The 13,215-nt window shown below is 37.5% G+C and overlaps 1 protein-coding gene across 2 annotated transcripts in view; it reads right to left on the bottom strand.

Moving 5' to 3' along the window:
* The window catches only part of bahd1 (bromo adjacent homology domain containing 1), a 55,975-nt gene extending 43,681 nt beyond the window's left edge, over positions 1–12,294 (bottom strand). Inside the window, exon 1 of one of the 2 annotated variants that reach the window (XM_036592556.1) lies at positions 11,944–12,294. The gene's annotated coding sequence lies outside the window, so the exon portion shown is untranslated. The remainder of the gene's footprint in view (positions 1–11,943) is intronic. The other variant, XM_036592555.1, reaches the window with a different exon arrangement.
* Positions 12,295–13,215: the final 921 nt, after the last annotated feature.

Raw genomic sequence — 13,215 nt, 5'->3', positions numbered from 1 at the left:
ACCAGATAGTTACCCCACTGCTGACTTTTCCAAAATACAAACTGAAATATGCCTACTGCCATCTATGCAAATTTTTTCAATGGCAGTTTGAAATGCCAGTTTGGCTCATTAATGAGCATACAATGTTGTTTATATTACTGTTTTGGCTAATATAAAGTACTGAAAATGTTATACTGTGTTTCAATTTTTAATTCAGCCCACACAGTGTAAGCTTCGGGTTAAAAAAAAATGGCTAAAAATTCAACTGGCTGAAAAGAAATCAGAATCAGCCATAAAAATTCATGATCGATGTTATATTGCTTGTTAGTAACATTATCACACCCATCAGCTACAAAATGCAAAACATGGCATTGCTGGCTGTAATTAAACCAAACTACAACTTTGCAACCATCTGACAGCTCTTTCACATCTCTCAGTCATTCAAAACGAAGTGAAAAGCCTACTTTCTGTATGCTTTTTGATGAAGTTATCTAATAATCATGTTAATAAATATAAAAGTTAGGAAGGTTACCTGGCTAAGAGCAACATGTGTTCATCAGCCGGACCAGAAAGAGCCCTTTCTTTTGCTCAGCGTGCACGCCACAACACAAGATTTTACAGAGAGGTCATTTTCAAAAATACTTTATTAAATAATTCATTTTTTTGTCCCCACAAACATTCATGCCACCACCTTAAACAACTCAATGGCCTAGACATATCTCAGGAAAACAAGAAAAAATTGAGGCTACTATTTAGAACAACAATTGAAATGTTACTATGGCATTTGACACAAACAAGTTGTTTAAATCAAATGTTAATTTTAAGATGTGCATTATGTTAAATTAAATGTATGTGTACTTCATTATCATGTTCACCACCTACAAAACTATCATCTTCAAAACAATCACTGCACATATATATTGTAAATACTCGATACATTACTCAGCCCTTATATCACCTACTTCTACACAATCAAAGTCTGTCAATCAATATATTTTTAACACACCACAGACTGAACTCTTCCTAGTGTAGGACTGATTTCATCATCGATACAGAATCGCAGGATGGTGCTTAATTCTCAAGCATGAATATCAATGGGCAAGTTTCCCACAATTCGACTGAACCTAACACTAGACTAAAGAGGGTTTTTTTGGCATTGCAGTTGAATCAAAGGCTAGATATTTTCCAAGAAACTGACCAAACATGCCTTAAGCTAAGCTTTAAGATTCATAACACACTCAATAGCAAATTCTGAAATCAAATTTACAACTGAAAGCAGAAGCAGTTGGACAGATGCTGTTGCTGGGGCTGTGGCTCAATTCACCCCCTTATTCCAGATGTACTGAATAGGGGTATTATGAGATCTTCCTAGCAGTTCTACAGCTCTCAGTGTAAACAAAAATAAGAAGTTGACTAGAACTTCCTATGCTTTATATATTTTATTTTACATACCGCTTTTTCATCTGTTGATTAATCAAAGTGAACCTGAACCTAGTCAAACAGATTAGTGAATCGAATTATATTGAAGGAAATTTAACGGTATCATTTTTGTATCGTACTGCAAACTAAGCACATTGTATTATTTGAGAAAGAGAAATACATGCCTCTACCAAACACACTTATGAATTTCTGTCTACCGGATACACTTTATTAGCCTTAAAAGCACTTAAAAACACTCGCAATTACACAGCTTCAACTACACTGTAAATCGAAAAACCAATTAAAATACACTACTCTAAACTGCTGGCTATATCAAGCTAATTGTTACTAGAAACTGGTAATGGCTTGGAAATTCATCCTAAATCATAGAAACAGCCATTTTGCTGTGAAATAATGCAACATTGGGATTCACTGGCATGATCACAGTTAAAAGTGGTCTCAAATTAAATACCAGAAATAGACTCAAGCAGCCTAAATACTCTAATCTACACCTCACTATTAATGAAAACGAGAGTCATTTAGCCTAATTCTGTCAAACAGACCATGAAAAGATCCATCAGAGTTCATATGAAGCAAAAGGAGAAGTAGTGCCACGTTACATTCGTGTAAATTTGAGGCGGTTATGGACCATTAGTCCAAGTCAATTTGCTCCACATAAGCCGCCTGTTATAAGAGATCCCTAATTATTTGCTCAGCTCTTTATCTGCCCGTTTATACAAGTATGATTGACTCTTTTCCTAAAGGGGGGTAATCCACGTTAAACAGGACTGTCAAGTTAGCGGCTCAGAAGGTTGATCAGCAAAATTAATCTTGAGGAGGTCGGTGAAATAGCACAATGGCCAGTGTTTTCACTCTCCTTTTTGATTCAAGGTTGATTGGCATTATGTGTTTGCACTGGCATGACTGGATCACTTAACTTCACGTCCTGTGCCACTATTAGAAAAAGTCTTAAACAACTACTGAAGATACAGAAGATAATCTACTTTATGCACAATATTGCTCTAAAAATATTATGGATATTACACTTTACACTGTTTTGGAAATTTCCAGCAGTTTATACTGTTTGCCATTTTTTCCATGATTCTGCTGCTGAAAACACATCCAACATGTAGATCCACTCATCATTTCACTTTGAGGTGCTAGTAGAAAAAAACATCACATTTGTCTTATCTGCTTAAATTTCACACATTCCATTTTAAAAGCAGTGCAACATTATTTTTATTGTGTTAATGCAAAGTTCACATGAACCTGAATATGAAAATCATGTAAACACTGGGTGAACATGGAAATAAGGTGAACACAGTTTCCCATTTTCATCAACGTCCAGGGAGAACAACAGTGGCTGTACGTTCCAGCTCCTCTGTGATTGTAGCCTCTCGCTGTCACACTGCTACATCATATCTTGTTTTGAGGGGAAACAGAGCTTTGCACTTTGCTGTTGCTTTATTCATTGTTCTCTCGTGAGCTCTGTTCAGTCTTCTGAAGAAGTCCTCCAGCACTAATGTTACTGATATTGCATCAGTATCAATGGCAGTAGCTGGAAATAACTAGTTTTATCAAGCGACTCATCAATAATATTAACCATTTGAAAGCAGTATGTAAATGAGAGCACAACAGCAGCGGAGTCGAGTTACAGCACGCGAGAATAAGAAGCTGTCAAACAGGAAGCTTCAGATTAGTGGAAATATGGATGGTTAGAAGAGTTTTTAACAGCCTTTAACATGAATTAATTCTCACATTAAAACCATGACACTACTTTGTCAATATCAACATGAAAAATATTGGCATCAGTGCATCCTTACAAAAAAAGGCTGATTTCATCACTTTTTCACTAAACATCTTTCTCAACACCACACGGCTTGACTGATATGCTTCAAGAGCTCATAAATCACACAGAAATCACATGCTCACCTTAGGCAATACCAGTTCATGAATAAAAGAAGAAAAGAAAAAAAAGCTCTTAAAGAAGACTATTACAGCTAGTCAACTGTAAAGAAAACCATGCGAACAACAGTCTATTCTATCAGCTGATGAGAGATTGGCAATGACAACAGTTCACTAGAAATTTCCTGCTTGAGTTTTCTACACAGATCCAGAGAATAAGCTGTACAAAACAGCTGGGAAAGAAAAAAAAGCACCTCTCATTACAAAGCCACACCACTTCATCTGTCAAACAGGGCGCACAATTGGATTAGGCATGTACGGCTGCCACTGGAATTGGCTCACGAATCTAAATTAATGAAGATGATAACAGCAGAATGAAATCTGAAGTCTGCAGAACCAAAAGACCCTAATGACTGAAAACACTACTTGATGCTGGATCATTCAGCAGGACAATGACCCAAAACCCACTGTCCTGAAGTTTTCAGGACCAGAAAAGAGAAAATTCCTGAATGTCCAAGCCAATCATCCTGTCTAAATTCAATAAAGCTGACCAGCCTGAAAGCTCAAAGAGCATGAAACAGGAGAACCAGAGATAACCAGATAATATATGGTGATATCTGTGAAATGTAGGTTTCAGGATGGGTCTCAATATATCTTAATGCATCCATGTAATCGTGGTCTTTAAATCATCATTACGTTGGAGAGAAAGGATGAGTCACCAGATGAGGAGGACATCAGTTAGCAAGGCAGCTGAATAAAGACAGAATCGTTGTTTTCTTTACAATTGTGTTCCGCATCTGTGGAAACGGTCTCACTAATGATAGCCTGGATATATTTATTAGCCTATAGATCAGCAGTCAGGATTGACTGACACCACAGGGATTCCCAATGATTGTCTGAGGTATTCGCATAATGCATGCTGGGTCAGGAATAGTAAGAGAACACTGATGAATCAAAACATGAGAACAATTGAAACTATTTTTAACAGATCCTATCAAACAGACGACATGACATGACAAATAACAGATAAAAGTCTAGTTTGACTCATCTTCCATCAAAATGTAATGACTTTGGTTTGCCTATAATAGTTGGTCTGGGTTTTGAATACATCAGCATGCACCAGCAAATGGAGAAAAATAACCAATAATATAAGGTCTCACTTTCCACTTTCACAAGTGCCCAACACAGAGTGAAGACGCTCAGGTAGGTCTGAGACCCTCCTTGATCACTCGGAAATATGTCACGGTATGGAAGGAAAATAAGTCACGATAAAGTTGTAGACTAAAATTTCAGTCTCATCATAAATCTGCAGAACATCTGTAAAACGTTCCAACCTTTGAAGACCTTAAAAAAAATGATGTCATATTTGATGCCATTTGCCATAAAATTAGGTTAAAAAAAAAAAGCCAATTTCCAAATGGTTAATCTGAAATGGTTAAAGATACTAATCTGACTGTGGGCGCTTTACAACCCATAATCATTGTATCAATTCAAAGCCGAAGTGCTGGAGTATAAAGCCAAAAAAATGATCTTATTGACAAAGAACACGGCATTGTCATTGTACAGACATCTGTAGTATCAAAACCAATCCTCTGTGCTCAAAGACCATCCTTCAGTTAAAGCAGACTAACTGAATACATCTTTTTAAAGACTTCTTCCATGTAATTGCAAACCAAACTTATTCCAAAAAAGGGCTTTACGCTCCAGTGAGTACCTTTCTGAAAGACTCTCATATATAATCCCTGACAGTGCACAAAGCCAAGTGCACATTTCACAGCAGTCAAACTGCTGCTTTTTTCTTTGAGCTTGTGCTAAGCGTAGTGAAGTCTCACAATAAACATAGTCAACTTTGCCAATCCGCATATTTACAGGGAAAGTAATACCCTCGAGTACCCAAAATATTGGCAGTTCCTTAAATTGAGGACTTTGAAACCAATATGTACGAAGGACGAAACCTTTTTCTGATCTTTGTTCAAGCTACTTGTTTCATTTCCTCCTGGCCTCACCTTCAAGGCTGCCATCTACCTAATCCTGTAATTACCGTCACTTCATATTCAGTAAATCTGTTATCAGTCTGTGGCCTTGGTGAACTGCATGTGACATAACTGCATCATTTTTGACTCGTTTTCATTTTCACCTACTTATGTTGGGTGAATGAGTGGATGCCAAAAGTCTGGAGGCCGTATGTTTTAAGACTGTCCAGAAGAAAAAGGCTTTCTTCATCCATAGAGGTACTTTAAATGCAGAAGCTTTGAATTCACTTTACATTTTACAGCAGGGGAGCCCAATCTTGGTCTTGGTGTTCGACTACTTTGCAGAGTTTGGTGTCAACCCTAATCTAATACACCTGATCCAGGTAATGAATGCTTTAATGTTCGTCTGAATATTAGAGGCAGGTGTGTTGTTTCTGAATTCTCCAAAGCAGTAGATCAAGGACCAGTTGCGCACCCCTGTTTTACAGTATAATCACCAAGGACCAAGCAAAAAAAGCTTAAGAAACACTGATAGAATACAGTTCTGTGCATATTAGCCCTTCAGGAAAACAGCAGAAAACATATATTTAAAAGGAAATTACACAGAAGCCTCAACAACTAAATACACTATAATTTTCTTCATGTTTAGTGTGCCCACCTTTTGTCATTATTACATATTCCTTTCTTTTTGTGAGACTTGATTCAATTTTTCTAAGAAATCAGCAGGGATATTTTTCGATACCTCCAAAGTTCAGTCTTAGAAGTTGGTTGCATTTTATCCTTCTCACAATCCAAGTAACACATTCAGAGGTCTGGATTCTGGATTGGTCAGTTCACTGTTCTGAGAACTGTTCTGAGATCAGCAGCTTTTTTTTGTCTGTTTCCTTTTCTCAGTAACGGTTTCTTGACAGCTACACATCCTTTCAGACTCAGTGTTGAGTGGTCATCTCACAGTGGAAGGATGGACAGAAACATCTGTAGATTTTTCAGGTCTGAGGCAAGAATGCAGCTTGATTTTCTCCTCTCTCTCAAAGATGGAAGCTTTTTATCTAAAACTGACAGTTTTGGTGGTCTACCAAATGGTTTTGGGCCTTGCCAGTTTGACTTAAATAAATGACGGGTGGTCTCTGACTTTTGCACAGTACTGTAATTTGCTATTGACAAAGAAAATGGTAACCAGTTTTACAGGAGAATAAGAAAAGTGAACAATCCCAAGTCTACGTGAATTTAGTATTAAATCATATTAATGGGCTTTCTCAACTTGATTCTCATGTTTGAATCACAGTGGTCTTCCAGGGCAGCCCTCAGGCCAGGATTTCTTGCTTAGTCAGATAACTTTAAACTTAGTTGGATCCAATGCAAATTGCTGAAATTCATCAGCTATTTATTTGTTGTATAGTACACATGAAATCCAGACACTGAAAAGAATGGTACAGCAACCACTTAGCAACCCTTTTGTGATGTCAGGATCAATCACGTGAAAATATCACTATTCAGCAGAGGAAATAAGTCATAAATATGAAGACCATTGAAGAATATAAAGCAATTATTACACTAATAATAAGCATTAACACAGTGGTAAGTTAAATGCCTAATTTCAACATATTTATGTAGCATTTTTTTTCCTTCATTGAAATATAAACTGTTTAACATAGCCTATGTTTCACACAATTAGCTGTTCATCATTACGTTAGGCTACTCACACAAGGACTCATCAGAGTTTGACTGGGTCGACTGGAAGTTGTTGACCGCTGTTGTTAAACGAGTTAACCACAGTCACATTTCTTAGACTTCATGAAGCTCAAACTTGTGATTTATGAAGCCAGGAACCCTGGCCAAGTTGAACGTGCTTCATGAGACGGACCGCTGGACAAGAAGCTGACCTCAACACAAGCTCTTGCCAAAGATCTGAGGACAAGCTCAAATCATTACATAACACGCACACATGGACCCACACAAGTGTTAAAGGACTACTGCCAAGCCACTAAAAAGTGCGGGCTAATGATGATCATCAGATCATGTTACGTTTTAGTTTTATTTTCACCAAAGTCCAATTACACAGCCCTTCATCTTAAATCTACCTCACTCTGCTAGAAGAACTGAAAAGGTACAGTTGTAGATTTTGAAATGTCCAACATACATCTGCCAGACTTAATCATTCTACCAGACTTAAACTGCAAGTCACTTAAAACAGAGCAGAAACTCAGAGATCCTAAGAGTTAAAAAAACAGAACAGAAACCTGTAGGTTGTAGGCTTTTTTAGGAAATAGACAGCACACCCAACAGACGTTTAAAATAGGTTTAAAGAACAGACTAAATGTCAGTTTAGCAACTCCAGGTCCAGGTGACAGCAAAAAGTAGTCATCAAAATGTCAGGAATATGACACAGGAGTAGACGGCACTGGAGAATGTGCAGTACCACATGACAAAAAGCTTTATAACTTTTTGTGCATGCATGCATTTATGGTGAAATTTATCACCACTGTCACAACAAAACCTCAGAACTCCAAAATGGTAACTCTACAGGACAAATTGTTAACTTTCAAAGGACGTTAATGGAACAAGATGTTTTTTCCAAGTCATTTTCAATTGCTTGGTTTAGCATGAAATTTTAACATAAAGGGCAGCTATCAGTATCATTTTCTATTGGAGAATTTCAAAAACACAACAGAAACAAGGATACAATGATATCCAGTATGGGCGAGTCTGAATTTTTCGAATATTCGAATTGTTTGCAAATTAGACTGTCTCTAATGCTACACATTCTCAAAGAACCTTTGCTGCCAAGTACAACAATACTACATATATTACAGAGTAAGCATCACCAAAAAAAGTGATGATAAACATCAAGCTTATTTCACACTCATATAGATTTAATGAGATTCAACTTTCATCACCATTTAGTGAATGTTTGGTATCAGTGAGTAACTAACTCACTATTTTCCATCTAAAATATGAAGCAAACTTTAGTGACTTTAGGTGAACAGACAATTAAAATGTGTCTGTTTATCTTAAGGACTTTCCTTGGATGCCTTTTTACTTGGTGTAAATTTCAGTTTCACATGTCAACAATAACAGAAAGATGCTGAGCGGCGTCAGTGTCTCTGGTCACTGTCTCCTGAAGTGCCCGCCGTACGGTAGCCTGTGGTCTTAAGATCAGGGAGTTTTAAATAGTAGTTTCAAATAGTGCTGTACAATTTCTTTTATCAAATTTGCCTGAAATGCCCATCCCTAATACCCAGGTATTCCACCAAAAATTCTCTTTTTAACACACAAAGCACACTGAAATGTTCAAGCTGTGGTCTGTTGTATAAAACAATCTAATCCATCTATGATTCCTAACCATCTGCTACATTCTGCCCTGCAGTCTAGAACTGTAAAACTATCAAATTTCCTCAGAATGAGAGACTGCAACAGTTTACTTGGGGAAAAAGCTGTAATGTGAGATATTCAGAAACATCACTTTAAATGAGTGTTTGACATGGGCAGACACATTCCACCCACATGTTGTTTACCAGCCTGCTACACAGTTTTAGCTCTGACACAAAATATAGGTGGCACAGACTAAAGACTGGTGCAACTACGCAAACAGAGAGGAGAAGATCAGGTTATTCAGAGTGAAATATCTATACATATTCTGTCTAGAGCTGAACTTCAGAAAAAAACATGCTGTTCACAACTTATCACAGCTTATTTCCATAATACTTCAGAAACAACTAGACATAATAAAGATAACCATCATTTCCCTAAAATTCACAAATTCATCCCTTGAACTGAAGACTAATTATTCAGTAACTAATGCAGAGGTGTGTAATAAATGGGATTTCTGCAGATTTGGTGGTTTGATGTGAAATGTACCACTTTAGAAAAACATGTAGACTCAAAATTAATGACTCTAATCTATCAGGATGCTCTAATATGGCATGGTTACGAATGCTTGAGGCATTTTGCAATGATAGTTTTGAAATACATTTTTTTGAGAGTTATAAGGCAAGAAGGTGTGCAAACTGATGATTTTTACCACTACCACTATTTTGCCATTATTAACACTACATATAAAACAGACAACAGGTCCTGGGTTCTCTACAATTTAATGCTCTCTAAATGGATACCGTCCCTCTTATTACAGATTCATAAACACAATAATAATTTTCTACCACTTGGTTTAAAACAAGGCAAACAAATCACTTTTTCGTATTTCCCATAAAACAGCCTAAAACATTCAGCTAAGAACTACTGTACATTTCAAAATGCACTCAAATCACCATAGCTTTCCTAACTAATGTACTTTAGGCCTACTTTGGACTTTGAACAGCCATGGCAGGGTCACAGACAGATCCACCTAGCACTGCATGTGCAACTGGTCTACATGTCTGTATTCCTTTTCCTGCTTAACTCACTTTACAATGTTAGAGTTTGGAAAGAACATTCTGTCAAAGCATCAGCAGATTTCCAGCCTGCATTATATGGGCAGATAGATAAAGCGATAAAGCAGGTAGTTTTACCTTCTCTTGCTCATGTTGCACGCTTAACCAAAAAAAAGATAACAATGATCAAGAATTCTGTAAAGCATAGCTTCCTTATGTGATACTGCTCATGCTTGACACTCCATTTCCCTTAAATTCACTATGTCCAAAAGTATCCAGACAACTCTTCTAATTAGTAAGTTAGACTACTTGTGCACTCACTGCTGACAAAGGTGTTTAACTGCACACACAGCTTGTATACTCTCCAAAGAAAAACACTGCCAACAGAACAGGATGCTCTGGAGCAGCCACATGTAGGCCTGAGGATGGGACTGTCGACCACTTTAACTGTGTTCTCTGGTGATAGAGCACCATCCAACAGTTTAGGATGACTTGGAGTGGCATTTGCAGGTTAGGCAAAAAATACTTTGAAAAAGCAGTGATGGCTGAATATTTAATACATTATCCTAAATGTTTTGAGTGACATATTTAATATTTTAAAAAGTAACGTATTCAGAATACATTTATAATACTTCTTGGTATTCTCGCTTATCATTTAAATAAACTTGTGAAAATTCTCTTTTCTTTTTTCCTGTCTCACCACCTGCTTCAGTCCACTGCTGTCCCCTGAGCAGTACAGTATAACACTGATGCTAAACTTATTACTCACAAACACGTCCCCACTGAGAAGATTATTAGTTTGATCATCCCTCAAAAGAGTCTGAGATTAATAACTGACTCATCACACTGATTTATCAGTTTACTCAGTCTTTAGAGGAGCTCAGTAACACTGAGACTAATACCTGATTTTCACATTGATTTATCGGTCTACTCAGGCTTTAGTAGAGCTCAGGAGCACTGAGATAAATAACTGGCTCATCACTTTGATTTATCAGTCTACTCAGGCTTTAGCAGCAACTTCACTGTCTGTAAAGAAAGGCATTAACTTAGGGCCTCTTTAGAATTAGTCTAAATGAGCATGTTCGCCATGTCATAGTTAACAGTTAAACACACATTGATGTTGTTTCTTATGAATACTGTATGGTTTTTTTAGTGGGTAAGTATTCTAAAAGTTTTCTCCTAAGTATATAAAACGTAAGTGTATTCTGAATACTGCTTTTTCAAAACTTGGACTGAGTACAGATACTTAATGTCTGTATTCTGAATCTGTATTCCCAATACGTGTTTTTTATTAGCCTACACTTGTGTTTGTGATCCAGAACTAATCATCCAACATCAGAACCTGACCTCATTAATGCTTTTGGGGCTAAATTGCAATCAAATCCTCACAGCAATGTTTCCAACATCTAGTGTAAAACCTTCCGAGAAGAGTAGAGGCTGTTACTCTCTGCAGTAAAGTGGGGACAAACTTCCTACTGATACTACTGAATTCAGAAGAAGTGCTGGATGAGCAGGTGTGTACAAGTCCACAGCTGGCCTTATGAGACTGCTGAGTATGTGTGTTTCCTTGTTTTGAGTTGTACATTTAGTCATCAGCCATAAACGTCAGTATGAGGGGAACAACCGTGAATTTGTCAGGAAGAGTGGCTTAGATCCATACATAACAGGCAGTTAGATTCAGGCTAGTCAAAACCTCAGGAGAAGGTAAACAGGGAGGGTTTTACTCCTGTGAACCCCTCAGGATTGTCTTCACTAAGGGTGAGACTTCATTCGGGGAAACTGGCCATGTTTTTGACAGTTAACTTGATAAGCACACATCCAGCTGAACTTCAGCTCGAGTTCTGCGTTTTTCGACAGGGAAACAACGAGAACGACGTCGAGAACCCGTGATGGTCAACAGGGGCCAAATTCTGCCATGGAGGTTTCTTCTGCCAAAGACCAAAGACAGTTCGTTGGGGTTTTTTTTTGACAGTTTGGGCGACTATTTTCCGAGGAAAATTTCCTTCACGGCAAACAAACGTCTATGAGAGGCGAACGGGCTACTAAGGCTAGCTTTAACATGACCGCAGTGTCAAGCTGAAGACGTTTATTAACTGGCTAATTTTAAAGGTACTTTCACCACGAACCACAGCCTCGACGTGCCTTTTGGCAAAGAGCAAAAAATATCACGAAAAAACACAACTTCAACAAACTGCAGCGCGCAAGTGTCTCAAAATAAAGCTCTGGCAGACAAGCAAAGCTGAAGAAACTGAACAAAACATCCCCTCAGCTCTCCCGCCAGCTGAGCCTCAGTGTCTTACCTTCCTGTGTAGGTGCTGGTCGAGACTTTAATTCTTCAGCGAGCGCGCGGGGCTGCGCTGACGGCTCACTTCAGTCTTTCGTTTTATCCACAGAGTTTTCTCTCAATCCTCGTCGAGGACTGTTTCCCACTCAGTGCCATCCGGGTACGCAGTTAGCTCACTCTAAACAGACCGCTCTCATCCCTGCACACGACTGACCGACACTTTCACCCTGTTTCTTTTTTTTAATTCTGTTTTTTCTTTCTTTTTTACATAACAGCACCATCCGTTCCCTCTGTGTTGACGCATCACATGTCAGGACAATATGGAGTTTCTTAAAGGGCCACGGTGGCTAAAAAAGAGCATCGACGTGCAAAATGCGTCTCTGTCGGGAAAGTCTGTCCCGAATTTATACCACTCTCAGCAGCTAATTTCAGTCACTGGAGTGCTGTAAACGTTTTTGAAGACTAGAAATTAAAGGACCCGTATTGTTGGAAAACGACTTTTCCTCACGTTTTTAGCCTAAAATAATTTGATGTAGTATTTGAACAGTGTTAGTTTTAAAACACAGTTCCGTACTTCATGGTTTCTATGGTTTTGTTTCAGCAGGGTCCACATATTCAGCCTACAGCAGTTTAGCTCCACCCCGTTCATACTGAAGTTAGGCATAGTTGGCAAAGTTGAATATGGAAGCAAATTAGAACAGAAGTCATTTACATGTCATATGTCACTAATATCTTAAAGGCACAGTAATAAAAACAGCCTGATTAATTCTAAATGAGAAAGAGATGTTGTAAAAATAATCTAATTTAAAAAATAATTTAATAATTTAATTTAATTTGTAATATTTAAAATAATTTAATTATGAGCCCTTTAATATGTGTTTTTCATGTTTCGCACTACTGAGAAAAAAACAGCATATTTTCCACAGTGGTAGATAGTAGTGGAATGTTTGTTTTATAACTGGCATACTTGTCTGGGTTTTTCAAGGACCTGCACTTGAGTTTTGGCAGTTTTAATGTGTACTCGACCCAGAAGCAATTTTGCTGTTACCCCAACAAAAAATAACATTTAGGAACTTTGTTTTCCAAATCCCATTGATCAAAATCATGAAGACAGCATAAACACTGAAATATAACAGTCTAATTTTACTTCCAATACTTAGTTTGAGGGATATAAATTTTGAAAGATAAACTGGAAATTAAAGGGCCCGTATCATTTAAAAATAATTTATAAAAAAGAGTTTCATGTGCTATATAAGCATTGTTAAAATTTAAAAATGTACCGTTTACA

Source organism: Colossoma macropomum, unplaced genomic scaffold (genome assembly GCF_904425465.1).
Source record: "Colossoma macropomum unplaced genomic scaffold, Colossoma_macropomum, whole genome shotgun sequence".
NCBI classification, from domain to species: Eukaryota; Metazoa; Chordata; class Actinopteri; order Characiformes; family Serrasalmidae; genus Colossoma; species Colossoma macropomum.
Note: the sequence above shows the minus strand (reverse complement) of the source record. Positions and strands in the feature narration are given on the sequence as shown.